The sequence below is a fragment of the Lycorma delicatula genome, chromosome 11, assembly GCF_047948215.1.
Source record: "Lycorma delicatula isolate Av1 chromosome 11, ASM4794821v1, whole genome shotgun sequence".
Taxonomy (NCBI): domain Eukaryota; kingdom Metazoa; phylum Arthropoda; class Insecta; order Hemiptera; family Fulgoridae; genus Lycorma; species Lycorma delicatula.
In genome coordinates this window covers 54,403,553-54,431,441 of record NC_134465.1, presented here as the reverse complement: position 1 = coordinate 54,431,441, position 27,889 = coordinate 54,403,553, and the positions used below count along the sequence as shown (strand labels likewise).

General features: G+C 31.0%; 2 protein-coding genes across 4 annotated transcripts in view; one reads left to right on the top strand and one right to left on the bottom strand.

Annotated features, from left to right (window-relative positions):
• The window catches only part of LOC142332285 (uncharacterized), a 58,433-nt gene extending 44,313 nt beyond the window's left edge, over positions 1-14,120 (bottom strand). Inside the window, exon 1 of the mRNA XM_075378621.1 lies at positions 13,307-14,120. The gene's annotated coding sequence lies outside the window, so the exon portion shown is untranslated. The remainder of the gene's footprint in view (positions 1-13,306) is intronic.
• The window catches only part of Naa15-16 (N-alpha-acetyltransferase 15/16), a 375,203-nt gene that overhangs the window by 129,070 nt on the left and 218,244 nt on the right, over positions 1-27,889 (top strand). The gene's annotated exons all lie outside the window — the stretch shown is intronic.

Below are 27,889 nucleotides of genomic sequence, written 5' to 3'. Positions count from 1 at the left end.
GGAATCTCTCATTTACAAGTTTGAATATCATTTGCTTTATAAAAGGCTTTGTTGTGATATTCAACAATTATTATTTATTTGATTGTATGAAAACGGAAAAGGAAAACCACTTCACTCGCCTGTTATCTTGATAAGCGTGGCGTGATGTGCTGGTTATTATTGAAAATCGCTCTATATATATTTTTTTCTTATAGGGATTTGTTTCAGGTTGTCTACGTCCATTGTGAAACACAAGATATTCCAATTATGTATTTCATATAATAAGATTGGTTTTTTTTTTTTGCAAAATTCTAATATTATTTTTTTAATGAACCATAGTAATCCAAAACCTCTGAATTCATAACCCAAATTGAATAAATTTTCTATTTGGATAGAGATTTGTAAGCTTTTATTTGCCGGAAGAAACGAACAATTTGTTTTAATAAGTAGAATTGCTTACATTGAATAATTTTTCTTCTTTTTTTATGAATATATATATATATATATATATATATATATATTCAACAGGTTTCACTTGAGTTCCCTCAGTTTTTCTCGGTCCGGGGAGCATCTTCTTTTCTTTTACCTTTCCTTATTAAGACCCCAAGCGAGATACTTCTTCCTCTTCCTTAATCTATTTCTTCAAATTTTACTCCTTTTTGTATTTTTTTCAAGTTGTTTACTTATTGTTTATTTTTTCAAGGTTTACTTTCTCCATTCTGTTTACTTTCCTGGCGAATATAGTTGGAATATTAAACGGGAAGGTATGGTGATCATGTCAAAAATGGGATATCGGTTTTTTTTGCAAATGTTTACGTTTTAGGGTTCGTGTAGATTTCCATACCAAAAAAACATAGGTATATGTATTTATGTGAGTCGCAGTGATTTTGGCCTTATATCTCAGGATTGCCTTACCGATTTTCTTTAAATTTGGCTCAAATATTTCTGTAAATGAGGCATTGATAATATTAATTCTTTTTTTTTTGCGAAAAAACCAAATTCGATTTTCTTCCGAGTAATTTTAGAGAATACTTTATTAAAGGAAATTGTTGTTTCCAAAGCGTATATAAAAGAACTAAGAACTTTTTCAAAAAATCTACCGCATCTCTTAAAATTGAAATGTATGTTACGTTTCTTTTCCTCTATTTCCTTTCGGCTTAAATATTACTCAGAAAATGTTGATGCGTCATATATAGAGCTGTCAAGAAATGTTTACAATTTTTTTAAATTATAGATTCCGGATCTGAAATTCAAAAACGTTTCGTTGAAAATTTTGTTTTCTTACTTTAGCCTTTATTATGGGAGTGTTAGATTTAGAGAAAACGTAAGCAAATTTGTTTAAGCTTAACTATATGAATATTTTAGAAAATCTTTTCTTAAAATTTACTTTCCTGTCTTAAAAATATATTTTTTCTGAGTTTTTTTGCTCTAACTTGTTAATTTTTGTTGTTAAAAACAAAAATGTCTGTATTTTTCTTCATTACTTGTGAAGGGTTCTTAAAATTAGTTTTGGCACTTTTATTATATTTTGGACCTTAAATGGGAAGCAATTTTTTTTACAGACTTCAAAAAAGGAGGAGGTTTTTAACCGAAATATTATACTTTATGAATGGTCCCATATAAATTTTAACAAAAACCCCCCCAAAAAACAAAAATCAAAGAAAAATACCAAAAAAATACGGAACTGCTCAACACCCTTAGCCGCTGACCGCTCGCACCAGTACTGTGTTAGTCTGTTCCCTATATGACTAGGATATTATTTTTTCCATTATTTGCATAAAAGTTAGTTATTTTTTAAATATTTTTAAACAATTCTCTTTTAAATTAATGTTTCTTTTTGTTTTTTAAAGGGATCATTTCTTGATAAATTTTTGACATAGAATAAGGAAGTTTGAAAAATGAAAAAAAAAAAAATTATTCAAAATTTGGTTATTTTTCTGCTTAAATCGTTTTTGTAATCATGATTTGACCGGCGTAGCCAGGAAAGTGAATTAATGATTTAGCCAGTTTTTTCTTTACTTCAATTTGGACATTTCTTGCTATCAGTTTTACTTTTAAACGCCCAGTATTATGTAGAAAAAAAAAAATATTTTAAGTTTAGTTTAAACTTAAATTTAAAAATAATTAGTTTAAACCAAAACTTTAAACACGCTTGTGGTGTATTGACAAATGTTAATCAAGATTTTTTACATTTTGTTTTATTTAGATAAATTAATAATCGTAACCGAAATTATTAAGATATAAATAGTTTTTAACCATTCCGTTTGGATTACATTTTTATATTGTGAAAGATCGGTAAACAAGCTTATTTTTTAATTTCGGGTTGTTGAACGTATCAATTGAGTGAATTATATATTTTTTTCTATCGTGTGTTATAAATGTTTTTAATTTATTTAATAGCGAAAGTTAAAGGATTTTTTTTTTCAAATTTATTATATTTTAACTGCTGTCATCAAACACAGTAGTGAGAACGGAAATAATGTTATTCGCTACAAATAGGCAGCATTGTTAATCGTGCAGGTTGATGCTACTACGTAACACAAACGATTGGATAAGTAGGTAATTGATGACTGTTTATTATAACAAAGTTTTCAAGTTATCCTAATAAATGTTATAATAACCAATGGTGTAACTTCCGTTATAACTGGTATCTCTCTCTCTCTGTCTCTCTCGATCTGCTATCGGCATTTCCTATCTCCTTATTTACACGTCGAAAGAAGGTACTCGTGTAGATGGATTGTGATTTTGATAAAGTTACAGGTTTATTTGTTGGTACTCTTGTAATAACAGTCATGATGACGTTATAATGATAAAAATGAGGTGGTTTGGTTGTTACAGATATCCTTTGTACCTTCCCTTATCTCCTCTCCTCTCCTCTCTTCAATCTAGTCTTTTTCTTTTTCTCTTTCTTTCTTTCTCTGAAGTTACATCTTAATTATAACATCATACATCATGGTGACTGTTATTTCTTTCTTTCTTTTTTTCCGTTAAATTATTCCTTTGGGCAAGTATTCTTCCTTATTGATAATTGTATAATTTCCTTTACAGTTCGGTTATTCAGAATCGGATGTTTACATAATAAATCATACGTTCGTTTTTATTTTAGATTTTTAATAAGTTTTAGCAATATTGGAAAGTTTCTGATCGGGTTTTTTTGCCTGTTTTGGTGGTCTTACATACATAATCAGTTTTTAGTAAATGTTTATTTCCTTCCGTTTGATTTTAGGATTTGTGCGGTGTTATTCTTTCAAGTTGTTGACTTATAAATAAAAAAGTCATAATCGTAAATAGTTGTCGTAATTATTCATAATAATTTACCTTAAATACTAATTTCTATTCAAGTAGATTATTTTTAGCGCAAAAGAGGCACGATCCAGTTGATATTTTGTCTTCATAGCAACTTTCTTTCACGTAAATGAATTACGTATTGTATCCTATCATATTTAGATAGATTGTAATTTTCTTTAATGTAAACAAGGTAAAATTTATTTTACAGTCATTTTGTGTATTGTATTTTATTAAAATTTACAAGACCTGGAATTATTGGGAAAGGGAAAACAATCTACAGTTAGTTGTCAAGGATGTAGTAATTCAGACAGATCCTGATATCCTTCACAAGGATCCAACGAGCGTCTTTCAAAATTCTATAAAGAATAATAGAAAGGAGTAAATGGTGATAAGGGATAATCTACTCTGAGAAAGATTCTTTTCTTTTTCTCTTTACTCTGTAGAACCATCGTAAGGTATTACTTAGGAGGAGGTCCACCAAAGAACACCGGTATTCACGATCTAATACTCAAATTTGTATAAAAATAACTGTCTTTACTAGGATTTGAACCTTAGAACTCTCGATTTCGAAATCAGCTGATTTGCGATGACGAGTTTATCAGTAGACCGACCCGATGGGTCAACCTTAGAAGGACCGAAAAACTAGGCAAACATTTTACCTGTAGGAGTTCCCCAGAAGATCGTGGTATTTTTATCTGGTATTTTCTTTCCAGATAATAAAGAACCATTTGCTTTTAAGTTCAATTGAAGTCTTCGCTATTGCTCAGAATTGCGTTTAGAAATTCAAGAAACTACCGGTGGCTTGAATTGTCAGCCTAAAATGGAAAACCTCTTTGTACTAGTAGAAAAGTTGATGGGATTTTTAATGAAATTTTTCTGGTGATTCCTTCAGAAGATTTTGGTCCGTTAAGGAAAAAAATCATTTGGTTACTTGTTGAAATTTTATGCGTAAAGTAGAACTCAAACTTTTGGCTCAATTTAACTTTTTTCATCTTATCAAAAATAATTTGAAACCCTTAACGAGATTGCGTTTTCTACTTTAGTAAATTAATCAAACGACTTTTTAATTCTTGGATATGAAGAAGATTTTATAAAAGAGTTGGTTTATCGATTACGTTTTAAAAAACTTTTCTACATCTGATGTGCAATGTTAAACGGTTTTAAATTCACATCAGTTGAATAACATTTACCCCAGATCTCTCCAACGTTATAATTTGTGCGCTACACTGATCATAAGCAGTTATTTGAAATTTGTATTTGACGTTCGATGTAAAGCTTATTTGAATATTTATAAGAACTGGTTTAAGTCGGCCGGTTTTCTTTTTGAAGTTTTGATAAAAGACTAAAATTAAGCTAATATATATATATATATATATATATATATATCTGTGTGTTACATTGTTAATGTTTATTATTTTTTTTAATACCGGGTTTTCTGCTTTTTGTTATTTTTTTTTAACGTGGTAATATGGTTGTATTTCGTCACGTACATCAATTTTAGTTTGAGTAATGTTGTTTGATTCTTTCTTTATTACCTATTATTGTAGCTGTTACGTTTATGAACCTGTTTATATTCTATTGGTTTGTGTCCTTTTTTACGTACGTGAGCTTACTGTACCATACCGTTTAATATTGTGTGTGTGTGTGCGCGCGCGCCAACAAAGTATGCTTGCATGTGGTTGTTACAAAAAGTTAATGAATAGATGATGCTCGTGCAAACTTTTAACCCCTGCGGCTGTATTTTTTTATTGTGAGTTGTATGGAATATACGAACTGTCAGAGTTTTGATAGGTGCACGTAACCGGTATCTATACCCTGTATATATGTATATATATATATATATATATATATATATATACACACAATTGACATAACTTTTGTTATTGTAATGCTACAACGTTCATTTTATATCTCGTACTAATATAACGTTGGTTGGTTAGGTTAGAGATGTATTTTGTGCGTCTATGGGTGTGTTGTGTATTTGTGTTATCTAACTCATCTAGAGCGGAACATTACTAGCTCAGTTCTTGGTTTGCAGTCTTGTCCCGTGTACCGTAAACATAAATACAACCTGTACCGTATGATTATTGTATTATGTATTAAATATCTTAACATAGTTTTTATTGTCGTACGCACGCGCGTGCATACATGAAGTTTAAATGAATGCGTTACGTAGTTTTTTGTTTTGTTTATATAGATCAGCATTGTGATATTTTAAAAGATTTTTACTGATGAAATTATTATTTTTTTAATTAAAAAAGAATTAAATTACGATTTCGATTTTTTATAGAGATAGAAAATGATGAAATTTTAATTACTATATATAGTAATCAACCGATTTAGTTTTAAGTTTTAGCACTAATGTCAAATTTTCGATTCCGTGTGGTTTATCCAGGAGCTTTGTAATTCCATTTTATGATAAAATGTTAGTGTTTTTTTATTCAAATTAAATACTTCAGTCAAAGTAGAAAATCAGATGAGTTTATCATTATACACAGAACGATCTTCGAAAGTAGTATTATTTATGTCTTCAAGTTTTAAAAACTTGATAAATTTGGTGCGTTGTTGGTAGTAAAAAAAATTTTTTGGGTGCATATCTTTGGGATTGAACGGAAATTCGAAATTAGAACAGGGAATTCTGCCTCATAAATTCCTTATTCAGATCATTAACAGTCCAAAGAGTTTTATGGACGGGGAATTTTTTTTAATATACTGAAAATATTGATTTTTAACAGCTACCGGAAAGTGTTAATCCCTTAAGTTCCGGATCTTTACCTTACCTTAATGGGAAACCTACAGGTGTTCCATAAGTTTTCCTATATAGGAAAAATAAACTTTTTTTTTTAACGAAGGTCATGGTGATTGTATGAGGAAAAGATACAAAACATAAATCATCTCAAGAAACTTATCAACAAAGCTATTAAAAGCGTAACTCCAACCGTATGAAGTACACTCCATTACCAAGCATACTGCAGCTGTGATTCCTGATATAGATCCGTTATGCGATACGTTCCTTGAGATGATTTATGTTTTGTGTCTTTTCCTGACACACTCACCGTGACCTTCATAAAAAACATGTTTATTTTTTCTACGTGTGGAAACTTACGGGACACATGTGTATAAGTTTAAAATTTATATATTTTATTTTATTATTTTTTTTTTACGTTCGATAACCGTACGTAATGGCATTCGAATTAGTCTTTATTATAATTTTAACTGCTAGTACGTTACTTTTAATATATTTGTAATTTTAAATATTATTGTTGCTTTGTTTTCTTTTTTATCGAATTGTTTTTATCCGTCGCGTGATTATTATAATTACAAGTATTTATCTAAATAAAGAGCCGTAATGTACTTGGAACGTAATAAATATCTTTTCTTCCGATTGTATATAAAGACAAATTCTTTTCGCGCGAAGGACGTGACAGCTGTATATTCAAGGATACGGATTTTATGTATTTTATTAGTCAAGGTCTTTTTAAATAATGTAACGTAACGGGTAGTGTAAGCAGTATAGGTTTAATTCCGATTTGGATTATTTTTTTAAGCGATTTACTTAATAAACGTTCCGCGACATTAGATCTATAATTAAGTGGAATCTAAAAAGACTCTTACTAAAAAAAAAAAAATGTTTGTATTAAATGTAGTATACTAAAATTTGGCCCGAAAAACTAACTATTGTCTTTGATATTCGGTCCTGGCTGCTCTATCGGTTCCCAAAATTAATGACTGTTAAAAAAAAGGACAAAAATATCTTTGATGGTATTACTTAATGTGCTAGAAAGAATAGTTGAGTATGTTGGGAAAAAAATATTAAGGGCTCTTTCCTGACTAGGAACACTAACAAGTTGCACGAGAATATTTAATTTACGATAATAATATGCAATTTCTAACATAATGTGTACACACAAACACACACATACGGGTATATATGTAAATTTTTATAGGTTTTTCCGGTAACTAGATTTTCGTATATAGAAAAGCATTTATTAAACACGTTAGTAACTTGAGATGTAGTACTTTTGGGTTAGGTAAAATAAAAATATCCACTGAAGGGGTAATTTTTCGACAGTCAGGAATACTTTCTCTGTTCTAAATAGAATATTTATTAGAAAGTGAAATTAGTAGAGTTATAACATATCCTTGTTTTCTTTGAAGTATAACAACAGTCTGGTTCTTAAATAAATGACACAATAACCTACTCTAACCTGTATGCGACGTGTTAAAACGACTTTACGTATTTTGGTTGTTGTTTCATTGCTTAAAAAAAAGAAAATGATAATTTACAAATGCTTATTTGTAAAGTGCTAAAGTTATTTTGACCTATATATTATATTTGTATTAGATGTTATGTAAAAACCCACCGGGTTGGTCTAGTGGTTAACGCGTCTTTCCAAATCAGCTGATTTGGAAGTCGAGAGTTACAGCGTTCAAGTCTTAGTAAAGCCAGTTATTTTTACACGGATTTGAATACTAGATCGTGGATACCGGTGTTCTTTGGTGGTTGGGTTTCAATTAACCACACATCTCAGGATTGGTCGAACTGAGAATGTACAAGACTACACTTCATTTACACTCATACATTTCATCCTCTGAAGAATTATCTAAATGGTAGTTACCGGAGGTTAAACAGGAAAAAGAAAGGTGTTATGTAAAGCCGATGTAGCATTTAAGAAGTGCCTTAGGGTTAAGAGTTACGATATAGAACCCGATTTTATTATCAAAGTAATATATATTATCGGGCCGGCCTCCGTGGCGCGAGTGGTAGAGTCTCGGCCTTTCATCCGGAGGTCTCGAGTTCGAATCCCGGTCAGACGTGGAATTTTCACACACGCTATAAATTATTCATCTCATCCTCTGAAGCAATATCTAACGGTGGAGGTTAAACAAAAAAAAAAAAAAAATGATCGATCGATTGGTGTATGAATTAGTTATAAATGGACGACATTCTATTACGTATTTTTTATTCTCATTATTAAACATTGGCGGTCTGCCCAGTTTACGGGGTTTTTTTCTTATTTTCTTTCCGTAAGTATATTGATGTATAAATTTTTAATTCGTGATTCCTTGATATATGAGTATATATTTAAAAAAAGACATTCATTTTCAAACATTACAATACTGTAAGTGGTTATTTTTTTAATCTGGCAAAAAAGTTAGTTATTTTAAGAGTGTTAAATAATCTAATCGTTTTATTACGGTTATTAAAATTTTATTATTATAAAAGAATGTTATCTGGTTTTTGGTATCGTAATGTTGGACGTTTATAAAATAATTACATTACACTTATTTAATTTCGTTTCGTATTGTTTTATTAATATATAATTGAGAAAATTGTATATATATTTATTTACGTGGAACAGTTAAACTTTAGCTATACCTATTTTTCATTTAATAAATTATTTCGTTTAGTTCGTATTTATGGTTAAAAAATAGTAGTTTTTAATTAAGATATAGTTGAAATATTTTGTCATTTTTATGTAAATTGAGTTTTATTTACCCGATAAAATTTAATTAAATTTATTGCAAATATATAACTCGTTACAGAGTTGTTCTGTTTGTGTTGAGTTTGTTACCTGTATATACTGTTTTAATATTCTTAGAAAATGATATTTGCTAATAGTAGTTGCAGAATTAAACAATAAAATATTTTTAATTACTTCTGTCATTAGCTGTTCAAGTAACGCAAGTTTTTATTCTTTGTTATAATTAACTAAAAATAAAGTTGTTTATTGTTTTAACGAGATGTACAACAACGTGATAGTTTGTTACGATTAATTAACTTCTGTTCAAGTAAAAAAAAAATCATTGGTAGAATATTTAGAACTATTATATTAAAAAAAAATGTTTGATATGTTTACGTTTGTTATTTTATATGTTTAAGTTTTAATTGTTTTGTTTTTTTTTTTATTTTGAGTACGAAGATAGTTAATTAACCAGAAAATCCACTGGTCTAGTGGTGAACGCGTCTTCCCAAATCAGCTGATTTGGAAGTCGAGAGTTCCAGCGTTCAAGTCATAGTAAAGCCAGCTATTTTTACACGGACTTGAATACTAGATCGTGGATACCGGTGTTCTTTGGTGGTTAGGTTTCAATTAACCACACATCTCAGGTATGGTCGAACTGAGAATGTACAAGACTACACTTCATTCACACTCATACATATCATCCTCATTCATCCTCTGAAATATTATCTAAACAGTAGTTACCGGAGGCTAAACAGGAAAAAGAAAGAAAGTTAATTAACCAAAATAAAGAAAGACAAATATATTGAATTAAAGGTTAAATATAATCGTTTAGCCATTAGTTAATGTTGAGGTATACACCGGTGGGAGATGAGGGATCTGATCGTACGTTTATACTTAAATTCTATCTTTTTATATTTACTTTGTTGTTCGAAGTAAAAGAAGTATTGTGATCGCGAAAAAGTTTACTTTTCAAATTTCAACGGAAATATCCATTTTGACTAGTTTCGACGTGACGTATGTACGGTGCGTATGTATATCGCACAACTCAAAAACGATTAGCCGTAGGATGTTGAAATTTTGGATTTAGGACAATTGTAACATATAGTTGTCCACCTCCCCTTTGGATTGCAATCGATTGAACCAAAAGTGTCCAAAAAAGTCCAAAATCCGTTTTGAGAGTTTTTCAACGATATATCATAAGTGGTACTTATTTTCATTGGTTCCAGAGTTATAGCCAAATAAAATTTTAATTAATGAAATATTTGGATCTTATAAGGGGAAGGCACATCGGTTCTCGAATCAGACTTCATCTCCCTTTTTTAACTTTTTTTAAATTTATGTAGATTGATTTATTAATAATTATTAACCTTGTAAAAAAGGTGTTACGATAAATAATAATTCAATAAAAAAATAATGAAAAAATATCAAGTTATTAATGAAATAAAATTTTATTTACTTTTCATTAAAAAAAAAATGTGAACATTTAATTTAATAGGCGTACAAGGCAGTCATGTGGTGTCCACGTAATTTTTTTGTGTACGCTAGCAAAGACATCAGGGATTTTTCCTGTTAAGGTGTTTTTTTTTTTTGTAGCAGTTTGATATAATATTTATTTAACTTAATTATTGTGGATCTATATATGATGGTTGTATTTTATTTTAAAATATTTAAATCTTTAGAGGGATTTTTGGTGGAATGGTTATATTGTACCATGCCCAAGAGAAAGTTTTTAAAGTATTTCTTTCAGGAGAATTTATGTAGGATTGATTTTCTCATGATAATTCCTTTTTTTCGTCAGAATCCGACTGAATCCATGTTAATTATATTAGGATGTATGAAATTAGTTACTTAGTATTGTATTTTTGTGGTGGCGGCGGTTATAAGATGTTTTACTTATGGACTTGTTCGGTAATTTTCTATTGTCCGGTGGCTTAATAAATAATCTTAACGTGGGAATTAAGATATCTTTTTAGGCAAAACCGGTCCTCCTATAATTTATCTCTTATAGAGAACATAACCTTCAAACATTCATATATTTATCAGTTGTGTCCACGGTTTCATTCAAAACTGTGTATATGTAATAACGATTCTTCCAGCTGATTTCATTTTCTAACGTCCGGATTTCAGATATATATCTAAAATAAAATTTTGTTAAAGCAGTATTGTAATTTAATTAGACTGGTTTTTTTTTTAACTGATCGTATTTTAAGCAATGTTTACTGGAATTAAAAAAGAGAAGCGATAAATGTCACGTTCCATACCTAGAATGTAATTTCCACTTCAGTTAACCAAATAGGGGGTTCTTTAATACTGTTCCTTATAAATCATAGTTTTTCTGTAGATCGTATTTGTTGAAGCAAGGGTTATATGTATATACATTTTTTTGGTGGGAGATTATTTGAAATCGTTGGGATATAAGTGTATTTGCTGGATTAATTTGATCAGTGAGGTTTAATTAACGGAATTATACTACTGTAGTTTCAGACGTTGTAACTAAACTTATCAGGTTAAGTAGAAAATCAACTCGTTAAATAAAATATTTAAAAATTATGCTTAAATTTTTGTCTCTTTTTGAAGCGATAAGTTACTGAAACTTTAATCATAAAAATGAGGTAAAAAAGTAAATTCAGTATTGAAATTTCTAAAATATTTTGTTCTAAGTTTTTGTTACAGTGAATAAATTTGAAAAAAAAATTACCATTAAGGAGGTGATTTTTCTAAGAATAATAAGCTCATCAGAAACAGCTCCGACCGTACCCCTCACAATCACCTCACTCTGATCATAAAAGTCTTGCCAATCATACGTATTAACGACTTAACATTCTAAATTTCAGTTACAGGTACGGAATGCCACCTATTAAATATTTATATTAGCCAGAAAAAAACATTAAAAAATAAAACGACTAGTATAATTCTTATCTAAAAGTTTGTAATCGTTCAGTAGACGTCTAAGAAATTGTAACAGTGAGAAATAATGCTTTTCTTTTTTTTTTCTGTGTGAAGTTTCTCGGTCTACTTTTCACAGATTTACTTGTTATAGTATATTTAATCTCTAATTATTCTTGATAATTAATAAAATCATTAAATGAAATTGATCAACGTAAAATAAAAACTCGACGAAAATTTATTGTTTAAAATCAGTTGAGTTGTTGATTTTAAAATGCGATAAAAAAATTTAATTGTTTTAAGCTACCAGACAATTTCAATAACAAGCCGTAACTATTTTCAAGAGTAACAAGTATTCCTTGGAAAGATATAATTTTTTTTATAAAAGAAAGTTAGGAGCGAAGTTGTTTCCAGTTATATTTTTTCACCGAGCTTAATATACTGAAATTTCAGCATGCAAACCTTAGTAAAATTTTAGTTTTCAGAAAAAGCAACTGTTGATTTATGCTTATTATACTTCAAGTGTTTTATATATTTAGAAATCCTCGGAATGTTAGTATAAAGTACACTTTTTTATTTAAAAAATTATTTTGTACGATTTTTTTTTTACATTTACTTTTATATTTCGTTGTATATTAAAAATCTTCTTTAAAGTGAGATTTTGCAGTGTACTCTTTATTATTCTGAAGATTTCCCTTGATTTCTAAATGAGATTTCGCGAGTTATTTAAATGTCAAAGATGTAAATATTTGTTGTATTTTTTTCCAGTTTAATATTGTAGCTGTTGAATAATGTAGATTTTCTTCCATTTTTATTTTAAACTGTGAAACATTAAATTTTATTTATTGATTAAAGTGTAAGTGTTAAAATATTTAAGTCGTTAAACATTCAGAAATGTTTATCCATAAGAAAAAAATTGTTAGGTTATTTTGAAATTTAACTAAAGACGTTTCAATTATATTTTTATCTTAGGTAAGCCCAAATGTAAGTGGAATAAACCCATGAACTCCTTACGCCCCCCATATTTTACACAATTGCTTCAACTTATTTTTATTTATATTTTAAGTGATGAAATAAGATTTTACTGTTAGGGGTGTATTTCAATTTTTTCCCGTATAGTTAACTATTTTTTATAATTTTTGTTTTTTTAAAGAACTGATACGTAAGTACTCAATGTAAAAAGGATAATAAATTTATTTTAAAATACCAATCTTAGATAACAAAAAAAAAAAAAAAAACGCGTTTGAAAAGATTGCATATAATATTTTTTTTAAATTAAAAATTTTTTTTTGGAAAATGTTGATAAAACATTTCCTTTCGTTATGCTCTTAAAAATAATTACCAGTAAATATTTTTAGGGACTATTATTTGTACTTATGGAAGTTTCACATTTATATATAAAAGTATAGAAAAATAGGACAAACAGGCAGATCTAATATTTTAGATTTATAAAATATATCTTTTTATATATATATTTGTATATGTAATTAACGGCTTATTTTTCATCATGCATTTAACGTAATATGTAAATACTTACGGATTCGCTTACGTCACATACAAAGGTATAAAGACATGTATAAACCATATATACAGATATGTAGACTTAAAACTATAATATAAAATAAAAAAAATATATTTACACTTTTATTTATATCTATTAAATATTAAAGAATGGTAATTTATACCGCGATTTTTGTTGGTTGCTGATACTGTTCGCAGATTTATTTCTAGAACGATGACGATGATCGTGGTTGTTTGATGATCAAATTATCTATTATATTTGTAGATTTATTTATATTAAAAAAAAAAAACCAAAACGCTCAGATTGCTCACTGCCAGTTGATTTTGATCACTGATATGTAATTATATAACACTCCGTATTACATATATAAAACACCTCGATAAGGAATTATTTTTTTAATAATAAAAATAGTTTTTTTATTGTTGTTATCAATAATCGATATAACTATAATATAAATAATATCACAATAAATTTTTATTTGATAATATCCAAAAAATTATTATACACAACACAAAAATTGATATTTACGATCCAATTATGTCGCAGTTATCGGAATTTATCACGTTATTATTGACCGGCAAAACAGCACTGATTATTATTTTTTTTATTATTTATTCGATTTATCGGCGTTAAATGTTTTTTAAATTTCGATAATAACAGTAGTAATAAAATATCGATATCGTTCGGTTGTGATCGATAGTGATCGTGGCACGTGGTCGAACGTGTTTTATTCAATAATAAGATTTCAAAAAGTTGAAATCGTAACACCGATAGCTGGGTACGTTTAAGCGACGGACGTAGGATATCGTAGCTGTAGCGGTTTCCACGGGTAGAGCGCAAGCACATTGTGTGCACACTTAACCCCCCCGGCGTTGTTGCGTACCGCGTTGTCGTCTGTGTGCAGCTTCCTTCATATGTTCATTCGTGACGACGTACCGACAGTCGACTGACTGACTGAACGTTAACTGTTGCTCGTTTTTTTTCCTCCCCGGTCGGTTCAGCTGATGCCACTACTCATTACTATTATTATTATTATTATTATTATTATAATACTACTACTACTACACTGACAACAGTCAGCTGTTCCGTTGTCTGTGCTTTAGTTCGTTCGAAGTCGCCGGTCTTCCCCGCTTGTCCGAGCCGAATCGCCCCACCCCCTTCCAATGAATTACTCTCACTATCTTTCCAGTATCTCCGTTTCTTTCCCGCTCAACATTTACCCACCCTCTCCAGTAGTAATATCGTTCTCCAGTCATATCTCGGTGGTTTGGTTCACGGACGACTGTGGCCTTCGCTCCACTTTTCTTCTCTATGTCGTGGTTCAACCACACCCTGTTCGGGTATGCCATTCTAATAATAATAATATGGTAAATGTAGTTTTTATTATACAACTACTTTACTGGTGTTACCATATAATTCAGTTACTTATTATAAGATTAGTTAATATTATTGCGGGTTAATTTTTTTTTTTATATTTATTTTCGGGTATTATATTCATAAATTGTATTAATTTAAGTATTGCAATTATTTGTAACTGGTATTTATATTAAATATTATTATTGCCGAATCATTTTATTTTAAAACAGCAAAAATAAATATCGTATTATTTATTTTGTTTATTTGTTTTATTACCTTTTTTTTTTCTTCTGTCAGTTCCGGGTTAAAAGTTATTTCAAAGAAATTTATTTTTCATAGTACGTTATTTCACAATACTAGTATGATTTTAAAAAAATCGTGCTCTGGTCAACCCACAAGAAGTTTTTGTTTTTATATTATTTATTTATTCACGAATAATTTGTAGAAGAATTTTATACAAAAGTTGAATTTTATTTAATTTTGTATAACTTTTTTCGTAATTTTTTTTAGGATATATAGATGATAATCTTAATATTTGCCGGTTTACGATTTTTTTTTTTACTTATATTTTCGTTTATGTAAAAAAAAGTACGCTTTTAGTTTTAACTTGTAAATTATTATAGAAAACCTAATCTTCGGCTATGTGGTCGTTAATAATTTGTTACCGATCTTTATGAACCAGTGTATACTTTAGCACAGGACTGGTGTCAGTTTTTGAAAAGAATTTTACTATTTAAACCGATTTTAGATTCAGATGTCAGCAACCAACCAAGTTTTTGCTTACAAAACAATCTCGATTTCGTTTTTTCAAAAGTTCCACCATACAAGCATAATACTCTTTTGTTTTAATATATGTGTTACCGTGAAAGATCGATATCTGGCAAATTTCAATATTCTCCGATGAATGTCGACACGTAACAAATACGTCGGTGAAAGACCGAAATATTTTCTTATTCGGACCTTCGCCCGGTATACGTTGACAAACACAAATTAGCTGTGGTGTAATTCAAAAAGATAATTAGAAATTAAAAACAAAAAATCACTCATCTCTAAGGTAAATAGATTACGAGGAACCTTCGTTAAAAAAAATTAAGTTTAAATTTAAGGCAAACATAACCTCGTTAACCTCGTATAATTAAGGTTAAATATACTAATTATGTACGTTATTCTCCAAGATTGGAGGCGATTATTCAAATTCACCGCATTTATAAAAAAAAGTTATAAAAATTTTAATTTAATTTAATCAAATTGTCACATGGTTTGCCATTCGTTCAATTTTTTTATAAAAATATTTTTATTCAACTTGTGAATTTGATTAATCGCCTCCAGTGTTGGAGCATATGTAACACAATCCTGCGATGGTTGTGGTATTTAGTTTTTGTTAATTAATTGTTACGTCAATTGCTAACATGTACAGGAACCAAACAGCAACAATAACAATTGAAGAACATAAGAAAGAAGCCCTAATAAGAAAGGGAGTCCGACAAGGATGTTCCCTATCTCCGTTACTTTTTAATCTTTACATGGAACTAGCAGTTAATGATGTTAAAGAACAATTTAGATTCGGAGTATCAGTACAAGGTGAAAAGATAAAGATGCTACGATTTGCTGATGATATAGTAATTCTAGCCGAGAGTAAAAAGGATTTAGAAGAAACAATGAACGGCATAGATGAAGTCCTACGCAAGAACTATCGTATGAAAATAAACAAGAACAAAACAAAAGTAATGAAATGTAGTAGAAATAACAAAGATGGACCGCTGAATGTGAAAATAGGAGGAGAAAAGATTATGGAGGTAGAAGAATTTTGTTATTTGGGAAGTAAAATTACTAAAGATGGACGAAGCAGGAGCGATATAAAATGCCGAATAGCACAAGCTAAACGAGCCTTCAGTAAAAAATATAATTTGTTTACATCAAAAATTAATTTAAATGTCAGGAAAAGATTTTTGAAAGTGTATGTTTGGAGTGTCGCTTTATATGGAAGTGAAACTTGGACGATCGGAGTATCTGAGAAGAAAAGATTAGAAGCTTTTGAAATGCGGTGCTATAGGAGAATGTTAAAAATCAGATGGGTGGATAAAGTGACAAATGAAGAGGTATTGCGGCAAATAGATGAAGAAAGAAGCATTTGGAAAAATATAGTTAAAAGAAGAGACAGACTTATAGGCCACATACTAAGGCATCCTGGAATAATCGCTTTAATATTGGAAGGACAGGTAGAAGGGAAAGATTGTGTAGGCAGGCCACGTTTGGAGTATGTAAAACAAATTGTTGGGGATGTAGGATGTAGAGGGTATACTGAAATGAAACGACTAGCACTAGGTAGGGAATCTTGGAGAGCTGCATCAAACCAGTCAAATGACTGAAGACAAAAAAAAAAAAAAAAAAAAAAAATTGTTACGTATTTTTTAACGCTGAATCCGAATAAACGTCATTTTTCCATCACGTCAGGATTTTTCGCAAATTTCAAAATTTGTAAAATGTTGAAAAATTGCTAAAACATGATACAATAGATTAAATATAATTTTTTTAAATAATAAATTCATTTAATATATTCACTTTTTTGGTTTTTGATATATTCTTACAGCTAAACAGTTAGTTGTGGTCTGAAGAGAACGGCGGGGGGTCATTGATCCTTTAATTTTTCATGAAATTTGCCACAAAATAAGCCTAATCTCCATTAGTATATTTTTAAATTTATTTGTTAAATTAATTTTTATGAGATATGTAATGCCTTTGGAAACCACTCCCCCTCTTCGCCACGCGTGATGACGAAGTATGTAAAATATTTACAATTTTATTCCGTGTGTCGAACTTTCTTTGAACCTTTCTTTTCTTGAACCAAATCGTTCAGTTCAGACTGTGAATAACACAGACTCTGGTGCACAGCTACCTGCGGGTTCGTACTCCTCGATAATATCTTTATTTAAATCACTTATGGAATCGTTTCTTTCAGGTAATTTTAACGGTTTGTATTCTTCTTCGTGCTTTTCCTTTTATGTTTTCTATATGGTTCATCTAGGTGTAACATCCAGCAATAGTCTGCCATTGTCGTAGTATTCCATTTTTCTTCATGCCTCCTTCTTTCATGTCCTGATGAAATTTCTCACCCATTTCTTCGCTAACGGCACCCAGATTTTCAGGAAAATAGTCCACATGTGAATTTAGGAAGGAACATTCTAAATTTTTGTACTTCTGCGGCATGTTCTCAACGATTGATTTGAAATTCAGATCCTTCTTATTGCCCAGAATCTTGGTTACTACGTATTTAAAGACTTCCCAGGCTTCTTTTTCTGCAAAATCCATTTGTTTCTCAAAATTATCATCTTTGAGAAGTTTTCTAATGTCCAGGACCAGTAAAGACATCCTCTTTTAGTTTGGCGGTTTGGAAATTTGTCACAGATGTATTTAAAACATTTACTTTCTCTTGGTAAGGCTTTGACAAATCGTTTCATCAAGCCTAACTTGATATACAAAGGTAGAAGGAGAACTTTATTCGGATCTATGAGAGCTTTTCGGAGCACATTTTTGGCTCCAGGTTCTAATGAAGTTCTTTTTGGCCAATCTTTCCTTATTTGCTCTGTTTGTGTTGTCCCATTCACAAAAAAAACAAGGATACTTTGTGTATCCTCCTTGCTGTCCTAGGATAATCGACATTATTTTGAGATCACTGCGCGTAACACTTATGATTGTAGTATTTAATTTTAACGAGAATGAATTCCAAATTATCGTAACACTCTTTTAAATGGACAGTATATCCGACGGGTATACGAATTGCCATTGTAAAGAAGAACAACTTTGAGGCTTCTTTTTGGACGATACATTCTTTCAGTCTTTACTTTCGTACGGAATGTTAAATCGAATCAAAAATCTACGTACATCAGTGCAGAAGATTAATTGGCCCTTCTTCTGAAAAATATGGAAGAAAATCGTTTTTTTTTGTACTTGAACCAGGAAAATGAGGTGCCAGCTGCTAGCATGTTCTTCTCTTTAAGCCTCGAACCAAGCAGTTCTGATCTTTCTTTGGTCAATTGTCTCGAACCAAATCGTTCATTTCAGACTGTGAATAAATTCTGGTGCACAGCTACCTCCGGGTTCGTACTCCTCGATGTTATCTTTATTTAAATCTCTTATGGAACCGTCTATTTCAGGTAATTTTTCTGGTGGAATTGGTATTGGTACGTCTGGACCAAGAGGAACCGGGCGAAAAGCGGTTGGCATATTTGAATAGAGGATGCTTTTTTTATTCCTCAAAACAAAATTTGAACATTGATGCCATTGGAACTCCAAATCTGAATGCTTCTTGTTCATCCTTTGATCGCCGTCTAAGTTCTTCAACATATGTGTAGCAAACATAGTGGGGTGCCTAAGTTTTGTCTTGATTTCCTATTTTTACTCCGAAATACGTGCGATATATTTGTCGAACGAAACTTGTTATATTTCTTTTTTTGCCTTCCACCATTAACTTATCACAAATGTAACAAAAAGAATCTGCAGAATCTTTTTGCAGCCTGTTGAAACCATTTTGAAAACGAAAAGTTTGCTTTTATGGCCTGAAAAAATATTTTTCACCGATAAAAGCACGTTTGACCACGGATGACGGAAAAAAACGATTTACGCTCACTGTTGGTTGGAAAAGCACCGATAGTAATTGCACGTTGCATGAGTGGCCACGGATGTCACAACCTGTCGGCCAAGCTCTCCCCACCGTCTTGTCATTATCTTCAACCCAAAATTCCCACCGCCATCCTCTTCGGACTATTCAATTGTTTAGCTACGAGAATGTAAAATATAAGCCAAAAAATTGAATATATTATATTCATTTATTATAAAAAAAGTTATTGTCTATTTTATAGTATCAAATTTTCGCAATTTTTTAACTTTTTAAAAATTTGAAATTTGCAGTTCGCGAATGACGTGATGAAAGAAAATTAAGGTTATTTTTGAATTCGGCGCTAAAAAATACATACGAATTAATTATCAAAAGTTAAAAAACATTCCACAACCCAAATGCTGCAGGATTATGTAATTTGTATATTTAACGTTAATTAAACGAGGTTTGCTTACATTTAAAATTTTTTATGAGGGTTTCTCGTTAATCTATTTACTTTAGAGATTGGTATTGGGTGATTTTTTTTCTTCAAATTTCTAGTTACCGTCTCGATCCCCACCAGTGCTTATTTGAGATTGTCCACATATACCGGCAAAGACCCGAATAAGCAAATATTTCTGTCTTTCACCAACATATTCGGTATGTAGTCGACATTCACCGGACAATATTGACATTGTCTAATTTCGGTCTTTCTCGGTAACATATATATATACATCATACCTACAAAAATTGCTGTTCTATCCACTAGTTTTGTTCTTCCTTTCTTGCATTTTTTCTCGGTCTAACTGTTTTTCTTTACTTTACCGTTCGTCTTTGTAAAACGCTTTTGTTAATATTTAGAACTTTGAACTCCTTTTTAGATTTGAGGATTTTATAAACTTTGTTCGTAAATTATGTCGTTTTAATATTCGGTGCTATTTATGGATGTCTGTATATCAATTGTAAACAAATATCTTATCTTTAAGTTGGAAGAATTGAAAATATATGTAGATAGTTAAAATGTAGAGAACTTTGAATAGGGTTATGATTAAGAAAATAGGTCGTTATTATTATAACGTTTTGTTTGAAGACTCGTTTTTCTGTTCCGATGAATTACAATATGCTTTGAAAATATTAAATTAACGGGATGCGAGTTGCGATCGTTATTTTCTATCGCTTCTGGAAGTACAGGCTACGGCACCAGTTTGATGTAGTGGTAAACTCGTAACTGCAAAACAGGTGATTTCGAAGTCGAGAGTTCTAAAGTTCAAATCCTAGTAAAGACTAGATCGTGGATACAGATTTTTCTTTGGTGGTTGGGTTTCAATTAACTACACATCTCAGGAATGGTCAAACTGAGACTCTACAAGACTACACTTAATTTACATTTATACATGTCAATCTCTAAAGTAATACCTTACGGTGTTTCTGGAGGCTAAAAGGGAAAAAGAAAGGAAGTCGCGGCTATATCGGATAAAGATTTATACCGCACGTTAAACGAAAGTAATGATATAATTATATATCTCCAAAATGTTCTCACTGTTATCTCTCAACCGGTCGGAGAATGACGGAAATGGGAAACCTGCATTTGTATGTTTGCTTTCGAGACGTGGATATTCAAAAAGGAAGAAATTTTAAGGTTTTTTATATGGGTTGTCGGAGAAGAATATTGAAGATCACTTTGGTAGATAGAGTGATAAATAAAGTATTGACTTGTTTTAGTGAAAAGAGATCGATCGCTGTTTATTCATACATCATTATTATTTTGTCATATATTATTTCATTCAAGTCGGTTCACCGGTTTGATGTAGGGAATGATTTAAGGAAACAGTTAAAAAAAAAAACGAGAGTTTACAAATGATATCAAAGAAGGTAGAAAACTGTGATTAAGTAAAGAGATCACTTTTCAGGAGAATGAAACTGTAAGTTGCACCAACTTTTCGATAAGGAGAAGAAAAAGAAGTCGTGGTCCAAGGAATGAAAACAGTTATTATATGTACTAACGAATTTTATAAAATTTGTATTTGAGGAGTACTTTTTTATAACAATTGTCTGTATTTGTGTGCGATAGCATTTACATAACACATAAACATTCTTAACTGTTTTTAGATCAATTATGAAATCGATTAATGTCGCCGGTCAGTAACGACAAAATCGTCAAGTTTTTATATCACTGTTATACCACAATATTATGTTTTCAGATGTAATTTTTATATTAGTTTTTTAACCTTATCCCACGTGACATTGACCCTGCGTAATATTGTTTATGAACAGGTAGGTGTCGTTTCTATTAGGAGTACAAGATACTGCTTGTCTATGCTCTGTTTTCTTGTACACCGGTTTGGTTAGATTAATATCATTACTATTATTACATATATAATAGTAGTTATAGTCACCTGACCGGAAATATGTAGCTATTTCCATTTTATTAAGGCTTTATTAGATTTCTTGTTGGTTTTGTCAGCGGATATAATAAATATAGGAGTGGCGTGGTTTTCGATCAAATGATTAAAAAAAAAACAGGACAAGAAAATGCAACCATTTCCTAAAATTAAAGCGACAGATATGGGAAGAATATTATATATAAATATATAAAAACTTATTGTAATGTATTTTTATATTTACATCCTCAGTTATCGGTTAAAATATACTAAATTAATAAAAGATTCATACCGCTTCTTATTCTTTTTTGTTTTTCCAAGTTTAGAAGTTCCGTAAGTCAAAAAAATTAAAATCATAAAATAATGCACGTAGGTGTTCTATATTTGGATTTATCTCAGGACTGGTTCAACCTATAATAATGACATTCTGTTCTTCATTTTGTGAGCATATTAAATTCTTTGGATTTGTTTAGAAAATTTGGAGAGAGATTTCTACGTCTTTTTGAAATTTCTTAAAATTTATCTGTTGCTCGGTTGTCTTTGGAGCCATCAGTCACATTTGACATATGCTATTCTTTCTTCACCCTTCCCCTTTATGTTCTTCTGTACTTATCTTTTAATTTTAATATAATTTCTACATCCTCCAAACTTGGGTTATCTTTGCGTGTCTAATATATATATATATATATATATTTTGGGTGATTCAGGAGGAAAGGGAAATAATTTGGAAAATTATTCGAGAGCTTGAAATAAGGAAAAAGTTAATACAAATTATCTAAAAACGTTTTATTATCGAGCTACGGCTACTGAAAGATTTCGCTCGGATTTCAGTTCCCCGTAAATTACCACTGTGGTTTATACTGTTTTGTTAATTTACAATAAATTTTCGAAAATTCCTCCAATGACATCGATTTTTACTCGTTTCCTTTCATTTTCTATCGCCAACCTATTCATATGTTCGCGTTACTTGATTAGGGCAGCACCATTGAGAATGCAACCGATCAGTTCATCACGTGCGTCTTGTTTTTTGCTTGTACACCTCGCACGCACTTCATTCATCATCACAGACAGTAGCCTAAGGTCTGGTGATCTAGGTGGTCGAAGAATTGTCTTACTTCATTCGTGAAATGTATTGTCCGTCTAGTTTATAGTACATTATAATTTGTTTCGCCAATGAGAAATTTTCAAGCACTCCATTCGTTTAGAAACTTTAAATAATTTCTCTCGTCACACGTTGTTAAATTGCAAAATATAATTACAGCTGTTTTTAATTTTTACTATTTAATTACTTTTTATTTTTGACTGGATTGATGCAGTTGTCCAAGATATTCCCTATTTAATGCTAGTCGTTTAATTTCAGTATACCCCTTACATCCCTAACAATTTGTTTTACATATTCCAAACGTTGCCTGCATGCACAATTTTTTCGTTCTACCTGTCCCTCCAATATAAAGCGACTATTCCAGGATGCTTTAATATGTGGCCTATAAGTCTTGTTTCTTCTTTTAACTATATTTTTCCAAATGCTTCTTTCTTGATCTATTTGCTGCAACACCTCTTCATTTGTCACTTTATCCACCCATCTGATTTTTAATATTCTCCTATAGCACCGCATTTCAAAAGCTTCTAATCTTTTCTTCTGAAGTACTCCGATCGTCCAAGTTTCACTTTCACATAAAGCTACCCTCCAAACATATACTTTCAAAAATGTTTTGCTGACGTTTAAATTAATTTTTGATGTAAACAAATTATATTTCTGACTGAAAGATCGTTTCGCGTGTTCTATTCGGCATTTTATATCGTTCCTGTTTGGTCCATCTTTAGTAATTCTAATCCCCAAATAACAAAATTCTTCTATCTCCATAACCTTTTCTCTTCCTATTTTTACATTCAGTGGTCTATCTACATTATATCTACTACATTTCATTACTTTCGTTTTGTTCTTGTTTATTTTCATGCGGTAGTTCATGCGTAGGACTTCATGCCATTCATTGTTTCTTCTAAATTTTCTTTACTCTCGGCCAGAATTAGTATAGTCAACAAATAGTAGCATTTTTATTTTTTCGCCTTATACTGTTACTCCGAATCTAAATTGTTCTTTAACATCATTTAACTGCTAGTTCTATGTAAAGATTAAAAGGTAACGGAAATAGGAAATCCTGGTCGGACTGTCTTTTTTATTACGGCTTCTTTCTCATGTTCTTCAATTATTACTGTTGCTCTTTAGTTCGTTTAAATGTTAGCAATTGTTCTTCTTCTACTTCTGTATTTGAACCCTAACTTTTTAAAAATGCTGAACATTTTTCTGTTAACTTTTGTTTTTTAATAAATAAAAGTTGGCTTTTTTTCATAGATTTTATTACCTCAGTTTTCTCGAAATTAAACTCTCTTTAGTTTTGTTAATAAAATTTACACGTTTATTAGTCAAAAACTTGTTTTTTGTCACCGAATTTTTTTGTTTTACGTTTGATACCTGTTTTATTCGATTTTTCAGGGCAAAAAACATCATATTTACCCTTTATTTAACGCCTTAAAAATTTTAATATGATCTCATTTCACCGGGCGAACTGAAATCCGGGCGAAATCCTTTCGGTAGTCGCATTTCGGTTTCGGATAGTATTTGTAAGTACTTATTTATTTCAAGCTGTAGAATCAGTTCGCAAATTATTTTCCTTTTCCTCTTGACTCACCTGTACATATTATCTTCGTCTTTCTTTTTAGTTTTATTCTGTATAGATTCCATTGAATAATGGCTTCTTTATTTTTTTTAATTTTTATTATATTGATATTAGATTTTTTGTACGTCTTCATATGTCGTAAATAATTTATTTAAATAATCTTTTTGTTTTTATTTATTAATACATTCACATTGGTCATACTTTTTATCATAATTAAATTTTTATTATATTTTGTCACACATTTATTATTAACATATATGACTCAAGTATTTTTATTGTTTATAAAATATTCATATGTATATTTATAAAAGAACATGCAGCGACTGATTCATAATCAACTTCTATTCAACTAGCATATAAAAATTTATATACACATTCTTCCGACGTAAGTGCACACTAAGAAAGAAATTTCTGAAATTCCGAGTTTAAAGGGTTAAAATGGAGTAACATTGAATTGTTGTACTAATTTTTTATTTTCTCAGTTAAAATGAAAATATTAACTTGTGTGTGTGTGTGTGTGTGTGTGTGTGTGTGTGTGTGTGTGTGTGTGTGTGTGTGTGTGTGTGTGTGTGTGTGTGTGTGTGTGTGTGTGTGTGTGTGTGTGTGTGTGTGTGTGTGTGTGTGTGTGTGTGTGTGTGTGTGTGTGTGTGTGTGTGTGTGTGTGTTCCTTTGTGTGTGCACGCGCTTGCATTACATGAATATCTAAAAACCAATTTTTAAATTTCTCTCGAAATTCGACCTTGAAAGCTATGAAGAGAGGTAAAAACTTTTGAACAATGATTACATATTTTTCCTATTTCCGGCTAAACTAACGACATATTCAGTACATTTGGACTTGCAAATACTCTTCAAATAAATATCTAAAAACCATTTTCGGGTTTTTTTTATTTTTAATTTCAATTGTGTACGAAGTGCAACGGTGTACGGCGCGGCGGCTCATAGTTACTATTACTGTATTTGCTACGCGACTGGCTGCACTTGCCTCGGGTTACTTGAAAGAAAAAAGAGAGAGAGAGAAACGGAAGTACGGTCTGCTCCCAGTGGTTTTTGGCGGGTAACGCTAAGAACCGGGCAAAATACATTTTTACCCGTCCTTCGTACGGGCAATCAGCTATAACTATTATTTTTGTGATGGAGGCCGACTAATTTGTAACTCGTATTCTCGAGATCACTCAAATTTTCCGGTCCTGTACCGACCAAATTGTTGCTCTAAAGAAATGAAAATACACTGATATTTTTGTTTAAATTGAACAAGTTTTATTTGTTATTTTCACCAGCATGAGTTTAATGAACACAAGGGGTACCAGGGGACAGAGCCCTCTGGGTAGACCGTGACCGGCTAATGAATACTATATATGACCGGCTAGAATATTATATATATACATAATATTCTAGCCGGTTATTCCATAACTCGATTGTGTTTGCATGTGTAAAAAATTAAAAGAATGAGTTACACACACACATGCATATACTACTCTCTTTCTTTCTCTCTCACTCTCTCTCTCTCTCTCATGACATATATATATATATATATATATATATATATATATATATATATTATTCTGATAATTAGTATTCTTCCCCAGTCCATCCGTAGTCTGGTTTTTTTCCCTACCATGAATGGTTGATTACCTTATTCATTTTAACATTTAAGTCGAGTGCAAAAATACCTGAACTACTGTATTGTATTAATTAATTTCCCCCTATTTTAATTAACAGGAATGTTAATAAACGGATCAAAATACGTCATCGTTTTTTCCCTACTCACAAGTCACCTTTTTATTTAAGCAGCACTTTTATTCATTTATTTCTTGATATAGTTTAAAAAAAAAAATGATTGAGTAATGCATCTATAATATTTTTGCGTAATTGTCTTACGATATATTGCGCATATTATTTAGCAATGATTTCAATCGCGTTTTTTTCTTCTACATCTGATGACGTCAATATTTGTCTTTTAATGTTGATCATTTGTTGAAATGTTTTACATACATATGTAAATTTAGAACCTGCTGTATTTATTTATATATTTATATACATATATATATATATCATAAAGTAGTTCATGAATCATACATTTTTTCGTTATTCTTTTCCTAGTCTTTTGGTACAAACACGTGATCTGCTATTTGCACAATAATATTCATATTATACCTTATCATATCAATGTTTTGACATCTGTTTCGTTTCTTCGTAGATTTTTTTCTGTGAATTCGCGCTATCAAGTAAAAGTTCACCTTAAAAATTATGAAATCACCTTGACAAAATAATAATGAGTATTTGTTAGTTAATAAAAAATTTTATGTACATCCGTGTTCTGTAAGGTTAGTTTATATGTGTACTATTATTATCTATAGAAGAAAAGAATGAGTTATACTAATATTAGATTTTGCAAATAAGGAAGATTTTTAAATGGTCGTTTTTAGTACATTAAAAGATATATATATACGAGGTGCGACAATAAAGTAATGAGATTGATGTGAAAAAAATATTGCTTACCGTTTTTGTCATGTTTAGTGTTGTTGTCTCATTCAAAGTAGTTCCCCTCTGATTGCACACACTTATTCCAGCGCTTCTGCCATTGACGGTAACATTTCTGGAACTCATCTTCTGTAATATCCTCCAAGACCCTCGTCACAGCTTTTTGGACATCTTGTGTTGTTTGAAAATGGTGTCCCTTGACCGCCATTTTGACTCTTGGAAATAGAAAAAAGTAGCACGGAGCGATAACTGGTGAATAAGGTGGCTGTGGTAGTACTGAAATTTGTTTTGAGGTTAAAAATTGCTGTACTGACAGAGCAGTATGGGATGACGCATTATCGTGATGCAGAATCAAATTATCAGCGATGTTGGCACGGACTCGAAGAACTCGTCTACGAAGTCTTTCTAAAATTTCTTTGTAGAAATATTAGTTAACTGTTTGTCCAGGAGGCACCCCACCCACTCTTTATGAACAATTCCCTTGGAATCGAAGAAGCACACAAGCATGCATTTCTCTTTTGAATTTGACTTGCGAGCTTTTTTTGGTCTGTGTGATCCCTTTGAGCACCATTGCGAACTTCGACGTTTTGTCTCTGGATCGTATTGAAAAACCAACCTTCATCACCAGCGATAACACGGCTCAACAAATCTGGATTGATTTCCGTTTGCTCGTAACAGATCGGCTGCCACATTTTTCCGAGTTTCTGTTCGTTGTGTGAGATTTTTGAGGACCATTTTTGCACAAATCTTTCTCATATCAAGATCTTCAGTTAATATTAGACGAACCGTTTCTCGATTGATGTTGAGTTCTTCTGCGATCATTTTCACGGATAATCTTCGATCAGATCGTACGATTTCACGCACCCTGGTCAAGTTGACATCTGTCCGTGAGGTTGATGGTCGTCCACTGCGGTCTTCATCTTCAACATTCGTTCTGCCTTCAATAAAAATTCTATGCCACCGAAAAACTTAGCTCTTGACATAACCTCCTCTCCAAAAGCCTTCTGAAGCTTACCGTAAGTTGTCGTCGCGTTTTCACCCAATTTAACGCAAAAAGAAATGGCATACCGTTGCGCAATATTTAGCGGTTTCATTTCTGTGACGAGAGACACAAACACGTGTGAGCACAACTCACGACTGAGCAGTTTCATCAGTGTGCCGCTTGGACTAGAAGTAGCTTATAGACCAAGGTCAAAGATGGTGTGCCTACGCAAGCTGGCAGGGTTGCCACATCTTGAAAAAAAATCAGTCTCGTT